The 24,427-nt window shown below is 38.7% G+C and overlaps 1 long non-coding RNA gene across 1 annotated transcript in view; it reads right to left on the minus strand.

Moving 5' to 3' along the window:
• The window catches only part of LOC137109258 (uncharacterized), a 36,845-nt gene extending 17,056 nt beyond the window's left edge, over positions 1-19,789 (minus strand). The window contains exons 1-2 of the long non-coding RNA XR_010912289.1: positions 19,638-19,789; positions 18,760-18,922 (exon numbers count right to left, since the gene is read on the minus strand). This is a non-coding gene — a long non-coding RNA (uncharacterized lncRNA). The remainder of the gene's footprint in view (positions 1-18,759; positions 18,923-19,637) is intronic.
• Between the last annotated feature and the right edge of the window lie 4,638 nt (positions 19,790-24,427).

A 24,427-nucleotide genomic window follows, 5' to 3' on the forward strand; every position in this document is an offset into this window, starting at 1 on the left:
TCATCCAACTGTGAGAGCGTGAAAACGTTACCCCACTGTGAAAGCCACTCACACAGTAAGGCTTTCAGGTCTGACCTACAAATCATCCTCTAATGTTTGTGAATGTGTCAGCTCCACAGAGATTCAACTGTACTCCAGCCTGTCCTTAACGACCCCTGACACCTCTGAGTTTGCTTTAAGAGGAAACAGGGACAGTCAGTAAATACAAAGCTGTTCCCTGAGCTAGAGGATCCAGGGTAGAGATACTGAGTCAACAGAATCTGCTTTGGACATGATAGGAATCTTATTGATGGTATTACGTCGGGTAATGAGGCCTAACTCAACTTGTTCCAGCACAAATCAGTGACTGTCAACATGCTGACACTTATTTCTTATGGAAATTCATAGAAAGATGAAAAGTATTAAAATATATACAATATACTGTATATCTTAATACACTGGCAGAATATTTGATTTAAAATAATAATGTGATTGTTAGGGATGAATAAAACCAAACAAGCGTGTCATCTACATGTGGCTGACATATTTATAAAAACCACAATCAAATCATTAAATTTTGAGAAAGGCAAATATTTTCACGGTTAGACGGACTGACCGAAGGAGACAGAGAAAACATAACATCAGAACTCCCCTTCCACCACCAGATTTTTCTCTCTCTAGACTATTTTCATCATTAAAGGTCTGGGCACAGAGCAATGTGGGTGTGTGTTGGTCCCCCGATTAAAGGGCAGCCATTTGAGTGTGTGTGTTTTGCGGTTTGAACCAACAGCACACAGGCTGCCATGCGACGCGGGCTGATGCAGCTGCACCACACCAAGATCAGAGTGTGTGTGACTGGGCGTGAGGTTTTAGGGTTGGAGAACTTATGGATGGGACGTATAAAAGCACCACGTTATTTTACATAAAGTAACCTAAATTCTGTTTCTTAAGATAACCGTCAGCCTGAAGGAGTATAAGAGAAAAGAACACTTTCTTACTTTACTTTCTTTCTTTCTCCTGATAAAAAATGACTTGCTATGATGCCACATAATACAGGATGACAGTTCAATTAGCTTCAATCAGTGTGTTACCCGTGAGTCTGTATTACATCAACTTAACTCTTTCTGCTTTGCTTGTAGAAGGTCATTTTAGTAAATGTCATTTCAACATCAGCTGAATGTAACAAGGTATGAATGTTTCCCTTTATGAGTCAAATGTATACAAAATATCAAGGGTGAACAAACCCAGAACTGAAAGAAATATCAAGTTCTGTCTCCAACACTGTTTAATCAAACAGTAATAAGAATCAAATTATACCATTCTTATTATACACTCTCACCTAGAGTTTGCTGTTTTTTCTAGAAAGACATGTTTTGCATCACTCATTACATATTTTGTTTTTTAATTACAGACCTGATAAAATGTTCATGATGGACAGTCCAGGAATAAGAATAGGGCTGTTTGATTTAACTAGACAACGTAGAAATGAATTTCTTTCTTTGGTCAGTTTTTGAAAAGTTAATGCAAGAAATCGCTCTAATGTTGTGAGAGTGTGATTAAGAGCAGGTCTTGAGTTTGATGCTTGTCTACAAGAGAGTAATGCAGAATTGGTGTCTTAAACAGGGTTACAGAGGGAAAATTGTATGTCATCAGCATATTGATCACAACTCCAATATTTACACATTTCCTGTTAAAGCAGGTGAGACGAAATGAGTGAGTGAAAATGTAATGTATGAACCACAGAATGCACTGTCCATTGTCGCTTTCCTTGTTCAGTGCTCCGACCTGGAAGGTATCAGAAAATTATCAGTGAGTTCTCCCTCTCTTTCTCTCTCTCTCACACACACTGAGTGGTCCATTGACATACCAAGGACTTCTTTCAGCATGTCTTCAGGTCTGTGGCTCTTTTTAAGCAGTCTGCTTCTCCAGTGAGTGTGGCCTGACAGAGGACGTTTTCAAACTAGTCCTGACATTGATGAAACGCCTCCGGTAGAGTCCAGGGGCTACAGTTAAACACACAGTGGTGAGAGTGTTGACTGAGAACATGAGTCTATGTGTGTGTCTCTGTGTTTATGAGTAAGTAATTTTCTGAGAGTCAAACAACGAACAGAGGCCTGCTTGACACATGAAACTTTGAATGTCCATAAATGTTTAGTTTCTTCATGGCTGCCCAATTCAGTTTGATAACATGTTCAAAACCTTTAGGAAAAGATGCTCATTGTTCTGCTACTCGAAAAGGAGTCAAGTTTTGGGTTGATAACATTTAGTTAAAAGCCACTAGTTTGCAGTGAGGATTCAACAGCGCTAGATACAGTTTGTTTTATTAATTATCAGAAATTACTAATTTATGATCCTTGAAGGATGTTGAACTGTGCATTATTATTATTATCTTATAAATATACTACTGAGGCCTCTCACAGACACACACATGCTTATTTCAAGTTAATAGTTTTATGATATGATTATACCATGTAATTAATGTTGAATAAAGCCACTTAAACAGTGCACTGCTAAAATGCAGGTATTTACAGCAATAGATCCACTTTTGTACATTTACAATAAATGTACTGTAAGTACTAAAGTAAGAAATTAGAGGAAGAGGGAGGGAGAGGAAAAGAAAAAGAAAGGTGGAGAAGAGGACTTGTGGATGGGTGGATGAAGAAAAGGAGGAGTTGGTTTACTGTAACAGGTCTCATTAAGAGCTCAGGAAGAACACGAGGCACAGGAAGTCAGGCACTCAGTGTCCTGCTCTGCCCTGCTGCATGCCTTTTACTACTCTGTTATGGTCTGCTCTGTCTCACTGTGTGTGTGTGAATGATTGGAAGGAATATGTTACAAAAAACCGAGACTGGCAGTGAGACAATTGGCTAGAGTGTGTGTGTGTGTGTGTGTGCAGATAACAACACAGTGTGTGTTTTCTTGCGGGGAGAGAATGGTGAATGTGTGTATTAGAGGGTTTTACTCTGGACACACACACACACAAGCATTCTTGCACATATGTACATACTAAGTCCAGAGACATAGTTTCCTGGTTGTGGAAGTGAATGTGACTATTACTGAGGTATTAATGTCTCCAGATTGCAGGCCTGTTCCTGCCCCCGCATCCGCTGGCACTCCTCCGTCCACAACTGTGAAATTGGGACCATGTGTTGCTGCTGCACTCTTCCTCCACCACCACACTCTCTTCTCCATCGCCCTCAATTGACCAAAGGCGGCCTTCCTCTTCCTCTCCACCACACAGTAGCACTCAGTCTCCACCTTCTTCTCCTCTATAATGTTTCTTCATGTCCCTTCTTCACGATTATTTCAACTGGTTCGCACCAATTGTTGTCTGACCACATCTAAAGGCCAATGTGTTTGAATGTGCATGAATTATACAAATTTGAATAACTGTTCATAAAGGACTGTCTTTATATGACAACGGTAATGATGTGGTGTAGTTGTATAAAGAAGAAGTAATTGAGTTCTAGAGATTCATCCATCATCCTACTAACTTTCTCACCTCTAAATACAGTAGCTGACAAGTCTCTGTGTGAAATGGGCAGCCTTGTTTCATTTTCCTGTAATATTATATGTTGTATTAGTAAACTTTATTCACCCCTTCTGCACTGAAATATGGCACTTGAATAATCGATTGCTCAATCTGAATGTTAGTTTGGAAACCTCGGTCAGTTCTGCAGAGCATTTTGTTCAAACCACATCCTCCACAACATTGACAAGAGAAAAGAGAGTGTTGATTTGTGCAATTCTTTTATGAATGGAAAATATGAGGAAAACAGAAATATATGAGGTGTAGATTTATGAATGGTGCAGACCACAACATCTGCAGTGAAGTTCTGTTTGACTTAACACTCCAGTTTTAGCCACATCATATAAAATACCAAAGTTAACTACAAAATTACCATGGAAGTGCTCAATGCAACCATCAGCACAGTCACTGATTGTTCAGCCAATAAATCTAGTGTCATGACCCCCTAACAAACTGCACGTTAATCAGGAACCAATCTAGTACAAGTTCACCCAGATAAAGTCAAGTTTAATCTGTGTAGTACTACTAAGCTTTAGATGATGTGACAATCAATTGTTTTGAAGGATACTGAAGCTTTTAAATCATTGATGGAAAGGAGAGGAACTAATGCAAGTGGTGTTTAGAAAAAGCAGCTGAGAAATTCAAAGGAAGGGAAGGAGAAAGTAGCAGCAATGAGGTGTGTGCTTGTGTGTGTGCGTGTGTGTCTGTGTGTGTGTGTGTGTGTGTGTGTGTGTGTGTGTGTGTGTGCGCTCAGGGGTTGCAGAGGTGGGGAGGTCACATCTTACCAGGATACCAGGGTCAAGTTTATTTTTCCTGTCAGGGGAGACACTGACAGAGCGGGACGAGAAGGTGATGTGATGAATGTGGAGGTAAAGTAAGAAAAAGGCAATGTGCTGTCGGGCTTTTGAAACTGTGAAGTGTGCACGTTCGGAAAATGTGAGAAATGTTGCTCAGTGTAATGGCATACTGTGTGAAATGCTGTAGTGAAACACAAAATGATGATGAGCGAGAGCAAGGAAATCAGACAGAATAATTTAAGTCTGTTTTCTTCCTGCTACAAATAGCACACGCACATCAGTCAGCCTACTGAAATAAAGTTGTTGCTGTACAACCCTGGTTACGTTATCTGAAGCAGGCATGTGTCCTACACCGCGGTAAATTAACTCATCATTTAGGACGTCCTCTGACCCAAGGCTTTTCACAGCTCACATTTTAACATATCTCAGGGGGAAAAACACAGCTGTACATTAAAATTAATAATGGCTAAAGTCTATTTAGCTGCTTTAGTTTTGGGGTCCCGTTCCTGTCGACTAGCTGTCCAACAGACATGGCCTCCTACGATCCTATATCAGACGCATTGTTACTGTTATTAGGAAAAAATGTGCTTTTACTACTATGGGAATATTCAGGCAATTAAAAAAAAATATGAGGACTGACCTGTGTAATTATTGAAAGTCAAAATTCACAATGAGCTGGTAACACAGGCCTCTTACCAAAGCTGGAACTGAAGACTTTTAACTGGGCCTTTGTTTAGCAATATACTTAACACTGCAGACACCCACTCGCTCACACACACTTAGACTTATCGTGGTTCCTCTAAACACACACACACAAACACACACACACACACAGACAATACAGAACAGAGGTATCTTATTAGTGACAGGATGCACTGAAGAACCTCAACTCTCACCCTCGGTTCATCCTCGTGGGTCATGGCATAACATCCTACAGGAAGAGAACACACACATACACACACACACCTTTTCCCCTTTGTCTTCCTCCTCTTCCTTCTCATACTCAAATTTCATAGCATAACAAAACATCCTGTAGAAACGGGTGATATGTGTGTTTAACTTTATTGAGTCATTATTCATCCAACTGCTGCATTATTAGAAACTTATGGGAATGAAGCTTCTGAGAGATTTATGTAGTTTCAGAAATTGGAGCAGTGATAATTTTCTGTTTTTTTTTGTGTTTTTACTCACCTGTAGGCTTGTTGGCTTTTGACACATTTATGAAGTCAACTTAGCAATAAAAATAAAATAGCAATTAAAAAAAAGTGAATAAAATGTGTATTTTTCAGTCTTCCAACCATAAAAAGTTGCATGTGTCCACGTAATTTGGGCCCTTAGGGGTTGCACTACACTGCCTATATAAATGGGATCAAACGTACTAATTACATTTCTTTTCCTTGACCTTCCAAATGACAGAATGGTTCAAATTCTAAAAAAATAAAAAAAGGAAAATGCAGGGTTTGTCTCAGCTGCTTCCTTTATGTTGTGCATGGAAGTGGTAACAACACGGTTTGACTACTACACCAAAGCCGCTTAGCAGCCCAGTGCCATTCCAAGAGCCTTTGAGTGAATGGGTCAACAAAATACTGGATCTTTTCACAGGAATCTGACATTTAATTTCTTAATTCTAACTGAGAATCCATGTTGTTTCTTATCTCACCACCACAGTTGTTCTACAACCACATGTTTAATATACATCAGGTTCATAAAGTGGCAGAGTGTGTAAAGCACCTGTTTTCGCTCCAATATGACAATGATTATGGTCATATTGTATTTTACTTTGGTTGGATCTAAGCTTTCAAATATATTTTTATTTTAATTAACAATTTTATAAATAAATGAATTTACCAAAATCCGAAAAAACTGATAAAGACAAATCAAGAGAACACAGACGATGCAGAACAAATGTTCTGACCTAACTTTGATAGCACTTCCATGAACACTAATATTTATTTTATTATTACTGGCCGTTATTGACATAGACAAAATCATGGATTTATTTCTGGCCATTTGGAGAGGCCAGATTGTTTGTTTTACACAGACTCCATTTTCACCTGAAAGGAAGAAGATGAAGCCAGTATGATAAGCATTGAATTGCGTGAAGGATGTGTGTGTTAGTGTGTGTGTGTGAGAGAGAGAGAGAGAGAGAGAGAGAAAGAGAGAGCGAGAGAGAGAGAGAGAGATTAAGGCGTCTGTAACGTAGCACAACATCCCTGAAGCTATTCCTGTAATGTCTCTCAGCTTCTCTCCCTCTCAATCGGTCTTTTCTCTCTCCAGGAGTCACATCAAAGAGCAGAGTGCTGTTATCAGTGCTCAGAACTGTGTGTGTTTGTATGTGTGTGTGTGTGTGTGTGTGTTGGACATACCACACCTTATCTCTGTGAGACCTTCTCCTGGTTTATCTCTCACGATGCTTGCTGAGATTTATCAATGGAAATGACAGTGGAACAAGACTCATCTAAAAACCTAACAGGTCATTTGGTTTCATCTCCACATGTTTGCAGCGGATCCAGTGGTCAAATTGTTTCAGTGATCAAACAGCTCAAAAGAACAAATGGTGGATGTTTTTATTCCTCATCAACAAATATATGTTGGGTTTGTCATTCATACTAAGATAAATCTATTCCGGAGAAAGTCCAGTATCTTCACACTGTCCCAGAGTTTGAGTAAATTGTATATTTTGAGTCAAAAACCTTCATATTTAATGTAATCATTTTCAAATACTTTCCCTCCCCCATGTCCCTCCCCTTATCCGCTCCTTCACACTCTGTCATCAAGGTGCCCACTCAAAGGGCGACTTGGCTGGTTGTTGGGAGCCGGCTCTTAAGGCCACATCACAGGAACACATGCCTTTTTTGATAAGCAGGCCTGTTCTAGCAGCTGCAGACAATCACTGACCACAGGCAGAGCTGATAGCAGCCTGCTGCTGGGGCACAACTTAGACTCTTAAAATAACAAGAGGCCACAATGAGCACCAAAAACACAACGAATACCTCGACATGTCAATGTAAAGTACTAACTGCGGTTTCATGCACAATGTCAAAATGCAGTTTTTGTTTTTTATTACGATATTTATATTACAATAATATTAACTATATGTAGTACAAGTGCATGTAATTACTGTATATGTACACACAAAGTAATACAAAATGAAGACTTGCTTCTTTTAAGAGTAATTACCGAGATCTCTGGTGCTCACACTATATTTTTCAGAGGAAGAGAGAAAGTTTAAATAGGGAAGTCAGCGAGTTTAAAGTGTAAAAGCATTGTTGGTTAAAATTGGTATGGTTGCCCTTTAAAGCTGGGTTAAAGCTTTGCAGATATAACGAATTGTTTGGGTTTAGGCACAAACAGGAAACATTTCTTTACGTAGCATCATGTCATGTACAGAACATAACGTAACAATGAAAGCGGTTTCATGCTGAACTCAAGCTCCATTTTCCTGTGGAAAAGTTACGTGCTGTGTAGACCCGGCCACCAACCCCGGACCTAACTCCTAAAATAATATGTGTCTTAATCCTGTGTTACCACAACAAGGTCAGTAAGATCCCTGGACATCACCCATGTTTTTCTTGGTCGTTTTGTGCTGCTGGTACAAACCTATAGAGCCATATATCACATGTGAACCGTCTCTGTTAGCTAGGAGTAACATGGTGATAAGGGGAATGAGAGCCAAGGGAAAAAAAATGCAGTGAGAGCTGGGAAGTGTTTCATACATGTATGTGTGAAAGTTTGTACTGCAAATGAAATGGTGAAGGATCCCAGCAGAAACCAACAAACACAACATGCCGACCTTAATCAGCTGCAGTTGGGACATTAACATGTGACATAATCTATTGAAACGGTTCCTGAAACAATAGCTACTTTTACTACTAAGAAAGTACAAAGCATGTCTTAATGTGTAATATCTGACCCAGGTCTGTGCTGTTTTACACACCTAGAACAGGTAAAAGTTCTCTTTTGATGAACGGATGGACTTTGTTACCAGTGAAAACACGCAGCAAAACAGTTTGATTCAACTGGCAAATCTACTTTGCCACGAATACCTTTAAAATAAAAAGACTTGAGAGTCATTTTCTGCTTTTGAACACAGCTACCAGCCCTTGTTTGTTTTCTCTCTGTTCTCTCTTTTCTTTCTTCTGCTTCCCGTTTACCTCACTTTATTATTTGCTCCAGTTTTTGTCCTTTAGTATCAGTTGACAGATATCTGGATTCAGTACTTTACTCCTCACATCTTCTACATTTACTTTTCATCGTCCTGCTAACCACTACATTTAACTCTACACTCATCTATCATCTAATTTTTAGTTCTATTCAATTCTATTCTCTGCTTGTTCTGTGACAAGGCCAACATAATATTTTAAAACTCTTGTACTCTGCTTGCTCCAAATGGAGTAAAAATAAAATAGCTCTTATTCTTGTTTATTGTGATACGCTGGAATCTTTTTCTTCTGCACATGCCTATTTGGAGGGGAATTGCCAGTTTGGGTATTTGAATGCTTCATTTTGACACAGCAGTGTTTTATAATTTCTCTAGATGTATTCTAAGGCTGCGTTATGCTGAGAATGTCATTTACTATGTTGTAGGATTACACACTTCACAAGACCAAGTTAGTTAGTTTAAATAAACCTAAATCTACTAGTTTATATCAACTTAACAATGTTGAAATTTGACTTACATTTCTGTGAAATAATTCTTTGGTTGGTGAAGTGGGCTGGAGGTGAGGTTAGTTCTCCACACATGCTTCTATTCATACAACTACTGGGGATGTCTACATGGTGAAGTGATAAAAAAATTAAACTGAACATAGAGTGCATGAGATAAGCATTCAGTTGGCTTGTGACAAGAGATTATTGGGTTGCACACACATCATTGCAGATTGCATTTACTGTTTTATGTAGACTCAGACAATATCATGTCAACATCTTAATTTGGGCAAAAAACTCTTACTATAAGCTTTATAAAGCTCTGCCTCCCATTCTACTTTTAGACATTCTGGAAAAAGACCTGCAGTCTGAGAATGTTAAATTGGGATAATATACTTTACGTTACTGGCATTGCTCCATTCTCCACAACCACGAAAGCTATGAGTAGCCTCAGAGTAGCCTTGATTTTAGCTAGTTTTGGAATAAACAAAACTAAGAGACACTCAGAGGACCTCTCATGTAGCTGCTGAGTCAATACTTTCCACATCTGAGGTTCAATATGTGATGAAAATTTCATCTTCACTCCAGTCTGTGAAAGTTGGGCTGAATTCCATTTGTGTTAATTCTACATCTTTGATACTTTGTCATGTTCCGGCCCTTTGGTTTTACTTCTTGTCTCTGACTTTTATTTTGTATTCCCTATTTCCACATCCTGCCTTGTCTGTTCCGTTACTTTACACTAAACACCACTCCTAATAGTTTTCACCGGTTCCCCGGGCTATTTAAACCCGGCTCTTGCCTCAGTTCCCTGCCAGATTGTCTCTCTGGAACTCCTGTGAAGCAACTTTCCATCCCCTGTGCTCGATTCACCTGCTTACCAGGTACGACTGGAATCTGTTCCTGAACCCGATTACCTGTCTGACCCCCTTGCATCATAAGTCTTTCTGATTATCTGGACTCTGCTTGACTGATCTTGATTCTGCATTGTGTTTCTCTCTGGCCTGGCTCGGAACTCTGATTTTATTATTGACTCTGTTTCTTGCATTGTGGACTCTGCTCTGTGTTGGCCTACTGGATCTGAACCTGAGTTTTCTGAACCTTACCCTCTGCTCTGTCTGGATACTGGCTACTGGATCCTTATACCTGGACCTTGTCAGAGCTCTAACCCAGCCTGTCTCCTGTTTCACCAGTGTTTTCTATCTAGTTCCTGTTTCCTGCAGCCCTCCTTTGGACCTGACCCAATCTACTCTGTGGACCTCTAAACTCCCTGTCTAGACACTGTCAGAGGACCTCGGATCTGGAATTTGCCCAGCTCTGCTGAGCTTGTTTCTGCTCTCCCCAGTCTCTTACCTGTTCCGACTGCACCTGCTCGGTCTCCCCTCCTCTAGCGCTTAGTAAACGGCATCCTACAATCAGACTCCCCAGTCTTCGGATCACCAATCATCGAATTCCATTATTATCAATAAACTTTCCTAAACCTTCCCCTTGTGTATGTGCTTCTGGGTCCTATTATCTAAACCTATTACATACTTCTTGTTTAGCTGTTTTATTTACTTCACTTCTTCCTGTCACACACTACACACTTCTTCTCATTGTTGCTAGTGTCTAGTCATGTCATGTCTGCCAACATATTTTCTAAAGTGCATGTGTAGGAGTACATTTATGTAGTGTATCCCAAACGTTAGTATAGTGAGTGTGGGCTCATCCATCGTGCAAGAGGGCAAATGTAAACTGAGTTTCAAAATTTGGCCTTAAAAAAATAAATGCAATAGAATTTGTGATACATTGATTGTGAAAGCGTTTTAGGCCAGTGCAATCAAAAAAAAATGAATTTCTTGTTAACTTAAGTTAACTATAAATAAATATCCCCCAATCTTTGGTCTATAATAAAGTCTAGAGGTTAATACCAATAATATTAGAATTTTAAATATTTTAATTTAAAAGCAATAATCTAATAAAAGGAATATCAGAACTAACAAAACAGACAAGACAAACAAGACATTTCTCTCATGTCTGTGTTAAGAAAGTTGCTATGATCCTATCGAAAAGCAAAGTAAATAAATGTGATATTGAACTTACGTAAAGTGAGAGGAAGTACTTGTGTGCAATAGTCATCTTCAGCCTTTAGAAGAGGGAGAGGAAGATGAAGAGAGACAGGAAACAGGGACACATTTAGAGAAACAGAAGGAGGATGCAGACAGGAATCAGTGGAGCACAACAAATATCTTCACACTTTTGTGGGAGAGAGAAAATGGTGATAGGTTGAGAAAAGAAAAACGAGAAAAGAGATAAACAAGACGGGCAGAGAAGCAAGGGAAACAGAGAGTGAAACTTGTCAAGCCAGGAACAAAAAACACATTGATCGGAGATGTCATTCAATAGAAGCAAATGACGATGGTGGATGAGAATGAGGAGGAGGAGGAGGGGGAGAAGGAACCGCCTGGGTGGTAAGATGGAGGCAGCAAGAGGAAGCGGGATTCAACCAAAGTCTGTCAAGGTCAGTTTGCAGTGAATAGACCTCTCCACCTGGCTGCTCTTTCACTGAGGGGATGCATGCTGCTGGGGGCCTCACTGCACTGCATGCAGGAACTGGCCCGTCACTGGTATGTTTAATTTGATTTTTGAAAAGTTTATTATGAGGGAAACTCTTAAATATTGTGTCATAAAAAAACATATTTGAGAGCAAAACATTGCGACTTAAATTGTTTTGAGAATTTTTTTTGCAAGTCAAATACCTTTGCAGATTAAAATATTTTGGTTGTGAGTTCAAAACTTTTACAATTTTAAAGGTTTTGCAAGTTCAAAAGTTTTGCTTGTTGACTTTCAGTATAATGGTGCATCTCTAATGGCTACTCAAGCAGCCAATCACAGTGGCTGCAGGTCTCTGACTTCAGAGGCCAATTAATTCACTTCTAGGGTGCCAGGCCAGACAGAAACAGACGGGATTAAAATATTTACAGGAGAGTTCAGAACATGTCAGTGTTGAGAGAAGAAATCACTTCTAGGCTGTCAGTCAATAACACTCAGTATCACTAACATTAGCAGCTAGCGGTTAGTAGTTAGCAACTGCACCTCACTGGATAGACGTAGTCAGTCTCAGCAACACCAGAGAGTAACCCTAAAGTTAATGGTATTACTAAGTATTGACATTTGATAAAGTCGGTGGAGGCACATGTGGAAAATCTAGAATAAAGCGACACACACCTGGTGCCAGGGGAAAATAACTTCTTCTGAATTTTTGACCTCAGGCGTAATAGTTATGCTGAAACTAAAATCAATCAAGGAAAACTAATGTCATGGTGCCAGGTTCCTGTAAGGTATTTACTAAAAAGAAGAAAATATTACCCTTGATGAAAAGTCTTGTAACACTGTCACACTGCTGTTAAACATGCATTTTGGTACAGGTTCCACAAGAAAGTGATGGTGTGACGGCACCATGTGCATGTATTATACTTCTTCGAGTTCAGAAAAAATGTTAGGTAGACATTATGAAATTTGCAACATAACACAATAATTTCAGGGTCATGCCATCATATTTACATTTAAAGCACAGATTTACTTCAATATTTAAATATACATTAATTATCTATTATACATTTCAGATTTGATGTAGAGGTGAGACCAGCAAAAGTGCAAAATAGATGTAGCAGAACCAGCAGCTCCCTTGAAATATGTCCGGCGGGTTTTTTGTGGCTGCTCTGGAGCATCATGGCCCAGGTGCTCCAGCTCACCCAAACCCATTTACTACTGTACCTGCAAGGTAGGACAAACAAAAGACTAGGGTTCATCATAAAACAACCTAAATTGGCTAAATCACGGCCGTCTACCTCCCGGCCTCGAGGGCCACAGCCCTGCTTGTTTTCCATCGATCCCTGCGCAACCCTCATCTTCCTAAGACTGTAGTACTTTGACCCTTTCTTCAAGTCCCAAGGTGTCCACGGAAATAACCAACAAACCAACATAAGCTGCTCATGAACACCAGACCTAAATCAGTCACAGCACAACATAGGCAGAGGTCAAAGGTCATGGATCATCTTTCATAATTTTTCAGCTTTCATCATATCACATGATTTCTTTAGGATAACTTTTTAGGATAAAAGCCAACAATGAATCTTGATTGTTATTGTAAACTATATAATTAATTTGAAAAATGACCAAAGTTACCTTTTAAGAATATGATGGCTGACCCGTGAGGTGTTTTTACACCACTACGCTCAAACTAGGCACAGCTTCAGTGGTCCTCAACTCTGAACACCTGTTTTTTTGGATTTATTTGCAGTGATCTCAGAATTGTACATATGTACAATTACTGTTACTTTATTTCTAGATCTCAACCCTGGAAGACCTTACCAGGTTAGATTACATGGATTCCAGTTAACACTTTTAAAAACATGATAATATTCTTGTTTTATGTATTTAATACATTTTTATTCCCTTTTTAAATTTAATGTGATTGTTGTAGTAGTTTGGATCAGTGCATCTCACCTTAAACAAACATGGTAAGTTCAACAGCAACAACAGTTACCTAAAAAGACATAATGTATAAGGTGTTGCTGAGACTGACTACATCTGTCTATTGAGGTGCAGTTGCTAACTACTAACCACAAGCTGCTAATGTTAGTGACACTGAGTGTTTTGTCTGACAGCCTAGGAGCGATTTCTTCTCTCAACACTGACACACACATGTTCTGTGTGAACTCTCCTGTAAATATTTTAATTCTTGCAGTAGACTTTGGGTCAGTCTGGTCTGGAGACCCTAGAACATAAATGAATTGGGCTCTGTAGTCAGAGACTCATACCCTCATAGATTATCACATTAAGTAATTTATGCCATTTTTAATTTATGCCATTTTTATTTCTTACCAGCATTTTCTTTTTAAATGCTGGCAAGAAATTTCATTTTTTATTTAGTTTTTATTAATATATTTGAGAAATGTTACTGAAAATAATCACATACATCATCCATTCTCTAAGCAGACTGTATACTGGGTTGTGCAGTAATTGTGTGTATGTGCTGCAGCAACTTTTTTGAGTTTACTGTAATTCTTTCTGTGTGTGTTTGCGTGTCCAGCCACAGTATTTCTTCAAGTGTATCACACACATTTGCTGTTGGCTACCATACATGAACGAGTAAACACTTCAGGTGTGTGTGTGTGTGTGTGTGTGTTTGTTCATAACTGAGTTGATTAAAGTGGTTTTAACCACACGACGAAGTTGAGTTTTGGATACAAATTCCTGTGTGTGCACCACACTGGTCCAATAACTACAAATCACTTACACAAATATATACAACATGTGTGCAAGAACAAGCAATTTCTGAAGCAAAACTATTTGTAACACAAAAACACTTAAGCAATAATTCCATTAATTTCTCAAAATCAAACTGGACTTCTCACTAACACAGAAATAACATCAGTGGCAGCTGCATTTCTCAGACTGCGTGTGGCCAGGGCAACCTGTAAAAGTACGATTGGACAATGTCTAAGGTCACTCGCTACAAACTCAAAGTAGATTCTCCATCGTAGCTTTAAAATGAAGAGTTTTACCGAACAAATCACCTGACTCCTTTTGTTTTGTGTCCTGCCAGGCAAAGACAGTGTCCCCAAATTACAGCAGTTACATTGATGAGTTATAAAAACATGAACCAAATTATAGAAAGTAAAGTCAAAATAGTCAAAATCTTCTCTACGTGTCTTTACCTTCTATTCATATTCCGAACTGTCCTGGTAAAAACATGGCTTTTTCCTTTCGCATTCACAATGAGTCAATGTGGGTTATGTTGTAATGGGCTGAAATATAAAATCAAAACCTGTATGCGTGCTTTGGCCTGGATATTTGGCCTGGTGGCTCAATGCCAGCCCAAATCGCCTGCTGATAGCCTGAATGCAGCAGTCCTAGCTCAGCTTGAGAGCCATTTCACAGGTAATTAATGGACATAATGACTACAGTCCTGGGGAAAAAAGAGAGGGGTGGCCCTGATGAATGCACGAACACAGTGATCCATGCACAGCAGTTACACAGGATAGGGCTAGAATGCTTCATTTAATCCTGCTAAGAACTGAAATAGTGTTTGCAGTTCTTAATAGAAATAAAATAAATACTTTGACAATTAAAATCATTCACATTCACAAAGTTGTTCCTATTAAAATACAAATACTATAGAAAAAGTCCTACAGATCCTACAGATAGAAATTTTAAAACACAAACACACGTCTGTCTAAAGTTTTTTTTGGCTGCATCTGCGTCACGGCACTACCACAGAGGCCACACATCCACAAACCCAACACAGGAAAGACACGTGGCACCATGAAACGACACGGTTCACCACTCAGGCCAAGTGCTTCCATACTGAACTCTCCATCAAGTCCTTTGCTAAGTACATTTGTCAGATGTCTGATTACATTGCCCGTGTTTTGATTTTCTCTGTATTTCATGTACAGTATGTGGGTAATATTAGGTGTCGCAGATTTCTTTTTTTTATTTCCAGATTTTGCTGTGAAAGAGTTGTATCTGTTATTAATGGTAATATTGTCATTTGTAAAACTTTTGATCAAAGTGACATTATAATTGCAGGTCACCTATTGCAGCCTATTCAAAGTGAGAATACACTGTCACCTGACATGCAGATATTGCAAAATTCCTGTAAACTGTGTGTGTTTACTCTATTTGAAGGAATGAGCAGAAAGCTTCTCTGGTATCAGAGAACTACACTCACTTACACACACACACACACACATACATACGCACACACATGCGCACACACACACACGCCAACACTTACTGACATCTACCTATAGGCTACAGTGTGGAGTTGCACTCATGTGCAAACACTGACCTATAGCCCCTTTGACCTGAGGGTTAAGCTTGACAGCCCTCCCTACCTGTCTCTCTTTCCTGTCTTGTCCACTTTGCTAAAAACAAAACAAAATAACAAAACACAAATACAAAATGACTTAAAACATTGACACAGTGTTCAAGATAATAATAATAATAATAATAATAATAATAATAATAATAATAATAATAATTTTTCTGTTTCTGATAGCAAGTATACCCATCAACTTGGGTCAGGATTGGAAGACTACTGGTCATGATCAACAGGTGTCAGAACACAATCCACATTGTATGGGGACCTGTCTGTGACTCCTACAAACCACTGTGCTGTATTTTGGTGTCTAATACGTCTTAAAACACATACAACCAATTGCCATATGCCATATACGCTGTAAGTAGTAGAACTCTATTAATGTTGTATGCTGTTAGTCACCTGACTTCCCAGATAATGGCAATCAGGATGAAATGTAAGACTGGTGGGGATTTCTTGCATTTATAGTTTTTTTCAATTTCAAAACTCATCACACAGTCTGCATTACAGACATGCATCTCAGCTAAACAGTTCCTCTCAGCTCCAATACTCACCAACAAAACAAATCACACAAAACAAGCTCATTCATCTACAACGCTGGCAACAAGTCTTATTCAGGAACCAAATACTGTCACTCTTAGCACACTGGACTAAAACTAACAACAACAGAGAGCATTACATAAAACACATTTTATCTTTATGCTTTTTCAGAAAAATCAGTGTTTTGTGGTTTTGTATGTGTCAAGAAGGGCATCTGACGTAAAAACTGTGCCAAATCAACACACGGACCATGATCCGCTGTGGCCTAAAAAAAGGACAAAAAAATACAAAGAAAAATTAAAAAAAAATAAATGTTGTATATAGAAAGGATGAATCAACAATGCAGCATTTTGCTTCCGATTCATTTATGGATGATTTATAATCATTCATTTATATTTTTTACATAGTGATTGACAGTACTTTATGTATAACACTCACACCCTCTTTTTTTGCATTTGGCCACATGTTTTTGTCAACACCAAATCTTCTCAACATCAAATGTCTTTTCTGGCAATGCATCTTGGGATAAATCTTTTAGAATGTCTAGTTCAACCCTGCCAGGCTTCAGGAGAAATATCTCCACATCCTGCATTCACAGCATCCAGTAAGGACAGCTGGTCATATAGAGAGTGGTCATAAACCTTCCACCCCCACCAGAGAAATGCTCTTCTATAGGGTTCAGGAAGGGAGAGTATGGAGGCAAGAAGAAGACACTCAGTCAATGACTGCAGCATAGTGGTGGAATGCCACATTATAACCAAACAACTACAAATGTTGTCTTCCTTGCACTTTGACCTTTCTCCCCTACTGGCACTAGTTGATTCTGGAGATCATCCAAAAAAGGAATTGGCCTCTCTGAGTTGAAGGAACCAATGAGATGGGTTTGAACAAAGTATGTTAGCATTTAGCAAATATGCTGCGAAAGTATAGTGTTTGCATGGGATGGTCTCTGTCTGAGAAAGATGTTCATGAATTTTGGTAACTGTGGTCACTGACTGCACTTTGTCTGAAAGTAAGGAAAAGGGATTCACAGTTTGCTCCACATGGACTTCTGTTTTGCTGACTGTATGATGAGTTTTTAATGTGACTTCATTTTTGACGAATGCAATTGAAAAAAACTGGAACTGTTTGTAAAAAGCCTTTATGGATAAATTTTAAAAAATTCACATAAAACCATCCCTCCTAGTGGACTTCCAACAGTATTTCAGGGTCTGATAACTTAAACAACACACTCCCACTAATGCAACACCACGGCATTTTATATGGAGGGTAAATATCTGTCTGTATATGGACTTTGTAACTGGTGTGTGTGTGTGTGTGTTAGTTTGTGTGTCACCTGAGAAAGACTGATCAGGTGAGTAGGGCTCAGGCAGGTCAGGCAGGGCATTGTAAGGTTAGATTAGAAAAGTTAGGGGAGTTGTCTCTGGAATCTGCATTTTTAATGCATCAACTGAGAATATGCTGATTTTAGAAATTATTAAGACCCCAGCTACTTTTAGCAGACATTAAATGAAGTAATCAAATATTACTTTTTCACATTTTATTACAAGCAAGCATTTAATGGAGCTCACTGCCTTATAGGCCTAACAGCAAATACCCCAGAATGTCAAATGGCAATAAGATCAGAAGACTGAGCACAGAGAGGAACAAGAGGCGTCTAAAAGCATCACTTTGTCCAGAGCCTTCTGCGTTACATGCTGATGCTTAAGATACCTGTTTGCGTCGGTGTGGTTCAATAGAAACCCAGATGCTTCAGTATTTGAAGCTTAAAGCAATGACGTAGACTATAAAGTAAAAAGGTCAATACGATACGCATAACATCCGCAAATAGACACAATTTGACGCCTTAGGAAGTGTAAATATCTGATGCTGGATGAGAAAGTGTTGATTTTACATAGTGCAGCTTTACCAGATATCTACAGGTTAAAGACACAGTTTATTTTTTGTTTTATCTATCTTTTGTTGAAACTCTTAGCTTGAAGAAGAGCTTAGATTATTTAGTAGTTTGACTGATGGAAAATAAGTCTGCAACAATTTTGATGTTCAGTTAAATGCTGTAGTTTGTTTTTAGGCAAAACGGTCAATATTTTCTTAACATCTGCATTTCTCTATTTTGGAAATGTTTTTTTACTGAATTGAAATGTTTATTTGTTGCAGAACTACATTACTTCCATCTAGTGAAAAACTGGTGTAGATAAAAATGCAATTTTCATGTCAGAGAGCAAGTCATACTTAAAGAAGGTATTTGTATTGCCAGCCTTCTCCCTAATACATGTATTAGGCCTTGGGGCTGGCAAATTAAAAGACATTTCCTATCAGATGTTCGTGTCAGAGCCGTAAAAAGTGGCATTTGGGATGAAGCTGAAAAATCATTCTAGGATGTTATTAACATGTTTGCTTACCATTTCTTTCTGTGTCTGTTTGGCTGTTGTCAACTGACTGTAGGCAGAGACGTTTGAGTTCACTGTTTGGTGCTATGGACACAAGCTTGTTTGCCAGCTTACTGAATCCTCTGACTGTTTTGTCCGCAGCCGTTTTAGGCAAAGTTGATGCCTCTTCAAGAACCTAAAATAAAAATAATATATTAGGATTCTACCATAATATCATGCAGTAGCAAAATAGTACCAAAAATTAAAAAATACATAATTTCAAACATCAATTAATATTTATACAAAAACTCAATCATGTAATGCCTTTGTGTTTGTTCACCCTAGTACTGTCGGACCACAGGGTCAGTGGTTCGATCCCCGGTCCCAGCTATATGTTGAAGTGTCTCTGGGCAAGACACTAAACCCCTAACAGCCCATTCCACTCCCCAGCTGTGCAGAGCCGGTCCAAGCTCAGAAGAAATTAGGGACGGTTACTTCAGGAAAGGCGTTCGGGGTAAAAAATTAGGTGATAAAAACAATTACTACAAAACAATTTTCCTACGAGTCACCTGAATAAACACAACGCGGCCCCGCTCTCTGTAGTAGCGTTACTGATGGAAAAAAAGGCTCCCGGTGCGATTTTTTCCAATATTGACAACAGGTCACCTATAAGCAAACAACACAGCGACAGTCTTTGAAATATAGTTATTACAAAAAAAGCATTAAGTGCCATTTGATGTGTTGACATTAACGTTACTTTCCAAATATGTAACGCTAAAGTTACTTGTGTCAGTCTCGCTAACACTAAATGCAGCATTTAGCAGCTAACACTACAGTTAGCTTAGCAAACGTATTAGACGGAACGCTAACAAACACCAACACGTAAAAACGTTTGTGTGAAAATACTTTACCTCATCAATCTCGGAATCCAAAGATGAAGACGACCAGTGGAAAAACCGCAGTACAAATACCGATGACAGTAACTGCCGTCACCAAGAAATTTAATTTGGAAGAAAGTTCTCGTAGCTCGCTGACATTCTGCGTGTGCGCAACTCTTCTTTTTTTTTTTTTCGCGTGCGCAGCCTGGGTATGACGTAATCCCCCTCTCTCTCTGGCAGTACACTTAATAATGAATTAATGGCTGGAGAGGCGCTCAGATCATTTACTTTAATAAAAGTAGCAATACCACAGTATATAAATACTATAAGGAAAACACCTGCATTGCTACTTAAGTAAAAGTACAATATTATTAGCTCAAACTACTTTTGTGACATTAGACATCACATAAATGAATGCTATTTTATTCGAATACCATTATTGATTCATTAATATGTCAGCTGGTAATGATAGAGATAAGCTGATTATTACTTTAAATACTGCTGGATGGCCTATGGCCTAAGGATTTTTTTCCAAGGAGGTTTTTTTTTTATTTTTAGTGTTAAATTCCACTTTTAGGTAGCTAGATAAAGTATTAAACGTTCAATGAATGTTTATACCAGTTTCCACCATCAAATAACCCAAATAGCTAAGAATGAAGAACCTTTACTTCTTCAAAGAACCATTTGTAGGAGCCAAAGAACCACTGACCAACAAAAATGGTTCGTTAAGCCTGCATGGATTTTCAAAGAACCATGCAGGCTTCTGAAGAACCGTTTAAGAACCTTTTTTTTTTTCTGTGTGTAATACATTTTTTAGTAAAGTACAGTGATTATCTGTTCTGTCTTTTAAAATTCTAAATAAAGTTAAACAAAACCAGACTATTTAAAAAACTAGGAAACAATGTGTATAAATAAACTGCACTCCAGTATCACACGTGGCATAAATTGTTCAAACCGGTGAGCAAAACTATTTCAATTCAATGCCCCACAAAATGCAGGGTTTTGTTTTCTTCGCACCCATTACTCTCCCACTCAGACCCCACTCCCCCAGCCTGACCAGAGCAGCTAGCTCACCTCTTGCCATAAACTGGTGACAAAATAGCAGCTCCTAATTGTTGAGTTTAACGCCTAGTGATTACAAGGGCTCATAAAACTCCCCTCTGACAGAGAAACCAACGCCCCCACCTCACTTCACTCCTTCAAGGCCACACAGGGCGCCAGTGCCAATCAGCAAGTTTTTTTTTTTCCTAACAACATTTTTTCATTTTACAGCCCAAAGAGGGAGGAGCAGTCTACACTCATTAAGCTAACAGAGACCAATAAAACCAGAGATTTAGATTAATTGACCATTTACCACCAGGGAAGGAAGCAGGCTGGGTAAACTCTGCTTAGTGGATCAGTTGCTTGACATTGAGCTTGTCTGTTGCTTGCATCTTACATTTCCTGTAAACCAAATCAGACAGTGTATTTCTGTGTGAATCCAAAATATAAAGGTAAACTGCATGACTGTGTGAGAAAGGCTGTATTCTTTCCCACTGTGTTGCTTTAAGCCTTAAAGCTTTAGAAGGGATAGAACTCTTAAATGCTTGCATTATTATTATTATTTTTTTTTTTATAATTAGTGCCTTGGGTCCGTTTCGTGATTTTTCTGCTCAAAGTTGGTACCATTGCAGATGTTAAGTTTATCATCTGTCTTAAGAAGGATTTGCTTTAGGCCATTCATCACAGTAAGCATAACAAAAACTTAATGATGTAGTATTTTTCTGAACTGTGCCATTTTAGTGCACTATCAATCCCCAGAAACCATCGTGTTCCCTGTAAAAACGTCTTTTTATTTATTTGTTGGGACTGAGGTAATTTTAAGCTGTAAGAGTTTTTTGTTTTAGAAAAGAGCACATTTAAAATAATTAAATTACAAAGAGCCTGCAAATGAATAGACAGAATGTCAACTTGACAAAGACACATGGGACAGTTTTAGTCTCTAACATTAGGGGTTTGGAGAGGATTAGTCCACACTGTACGAAGTGGGGTTTGAACATATCAAAAGACAGTAAATCTAATTTGACTGGCCCTGATCAAAGGTGGATTGAAAGTCCAGCCATCATAGAGAGGGGTCTACGTCTATTCATCAAAGTATTCTGACAGCAACATATGCTGTATATATCTGCATACCTGTGAGCCTGCATCTTCGGTATAATTTTACTTTACATTTACACAAAAGACTTCTCAGACTCTTGGGGAGGCGACTTTAACAACAGGCTCCACAGATGGGAAAGTTTTCTGGTAATTTGACTTTATAAAAACAGAGCATCACAAGCTGTTGTTTAAATGAATAGATCGAAGGTCGTAGATTGTAGAGCCCGTTTTTCCCTCTAATTTTCTTCCACGTCCACCCTCGCTTTATTTTCCAGTTTACATTCTTTTGCAGGTTGGAGCACAAAGGACCATTTACTCGATACGAGAGTCACTACTTTCCTCATATATTGTTTTTTTTTTTTTATTTTATCCTTTTTGCAGAGGTGGAAATTTTCTGCCTAGCGGATCTGGAGGAAAACACTTGTGTAGTGGTTGTATAGCGTCTTTGTCAGTGCGGCCCTCAAGCCTAGGCTGAAGATGCCTTCTCATTAAGTTGGGGGTGCTGGGACCTATTGTTGTGCTAATCAGGCACAGATGTGGACACCCCGACTCCGGAAAATCATCCAAGCAGTATTAACAGCAGACGCCTCTAAGGAGGGAGGGGGGTTTGAAATCCTAGAGGGACCATTATAATTTTTTTGACAGGGATCCAATTCAAATATGTACATGCGTGAAAAGGAATCAAGCTTGAGCTGTCAACCCCTGAACTGAGATATTTATGACAGTGGTGTGGAGGGAAGAGCTGGGATTCTTTTGTTAGCGATGGGAAAGATATGATTTTAAATCTGGATCACATGGCAAACTGCAGGCGACCTTGGTTATACTGTACGGCTGAATGCTGATTAAAATGTTGTGATGAGTCCTCACAATGTCATAGGAAACCTTAAACACAACCAATATATTTTTAACAAATATTACCCCAGATGCTCAGAATCGGCATTTCCTTGTTCGGCTGCCAATCAACTGGACATGCACGTGATGGTTTTGGCCACTCACATCAGTTTGGACAATAATTATATCCACCAAACGTTTTGGTATGAAAAAATATGTCATCCAGTGTTTCAGGACAACAACATAGTTTTTGGACAACAACAGAAGTCAGTGGCACAGACAAACAAGCTAATGCAGGCTGCACGCTGTCAAAAAAACAGACACGTGACTGTTGAAAACTACTGCTGCTGCTGAAAAACTAATTTATGAGAGCAATGAAACTGATCAAACTTTTAACTGGGGTGATAAATAAAACAGTTGTGAATCTCAATAAAGTGTGATGACAGTTGATGACAGCATACAATAACAATATCAATCTCTTGTTCCGTTGGAAAAGCTATCAAGAAAAAATATTCACCGCAGGGATTAGGATTCATCCTTTGAGTAACATAAATGTTTGTACCTAAATTTCAGCTACAATTTGTTAAGATGTGCCAGATTTCACAGCCCTAAAAGATCCAAAGCAACTCTTTTCAGTTTAATTGATAATCTGTTAGAAATGCTTTGAGAATTACCTGTTTTCTGTTCCCAGTAAGTAAAGGACATGATCTCTGAGGTGCTGAATACACACAAAGTGATCTCTGTCGCTGTACACTTTAAGATAAAAGTATTTTTTGTTGGTTAATGTAAAAAAAAAAAAATCATCCCCCATAAGAGACCAAGAGTTGAAAATGAGCTTAGTCTGAAACTAGTTCCTGATGGACGTCTTGATACTCTCACAGGTGTTTTTTGTTGCATTCAACCCTTGACTGAGCAGCAGAACCCAAACATCCACACAGTCAGAGAAAGGTCTATGTGTGTGTGTGTGTGTGTGTGAGTGTGTGAGTGAGCCAGGTGGTTAGCAGGCTTGTTGTGCTTTCATGAACCATGATTTGTTGTCTCTGATTCAAGCTCACACCTGCTGCTGACAGTAGCAACACATTGTCAATGAAAAGCAGTTAAATTGTTTTATTATCAAAATGTAACTAAGATTACATGACATTTTAACTGAGCTGTTTTTACTGCCTGTTGTACCAACAATAAATAACTAAAAACACAAGACAAAAGCCTCTATGTGAACTGATTTCCATTTTGATTTGTCCTAAATTAGTGCCCCAGTTTTAGACCATTTTGCAGGACAAAGGAACTGGATATATAAACCAGGCATCTAATTAGTTTTTATGGCCACAATGTAAAATGGTCCTGGTTGGTTACGTCGGTCATATGGTTACTCTGACAAAAGTGGTTGATTTTTTTTTTAAACAAAAGCCACTTAGCATGTTTACATTTTGTAATGTATCTATGTAGCAGGTAGACTATCACCATTGGGGAAAGTCTGTGACCGTCATATTGCTGATTCTGCAACATTTACATTAATCCAGATTTACTGTATTATCTAACCGATATCACTGTGTTACTATCATATCACAGCTGCGTTAAGTTGGTGCTGGTGTTAACTGCTAATTTGATCATCTTTTATCCTCTTCCCCACAGGCTTTTATCACATTACACATTACATCAAAATAATTCCTACTTTCACTCTTTAATTGTGGCTCGGGGACATTTCACAATCCAGCTTTACCAGTTTTAAGTAACCCTTTGTGTATCCCACAGTGGTTGAGAGGCCTTGCTTCATGTCAGAGAATGAATTAGCTGATGCCACAGAGACTGCGGGATTAAGAAAATCCCCCTGGAGGAGGATGGTCTGTTGAGATTAA

This window comes from Channa argus, chromosome 24, assembly GCF_033026475.1.
Source record: "Channa argus isolate prfri chromosome 24, Channa argus male v1.0, whole genome shotgun sequence".
NCBI classification, from domain to species: domain Eukaryota; kingdom Metazoa; phylum Chordata; class Actinopteri; order Anabantiformes; family Channidae; genus Channa; species Channa argus.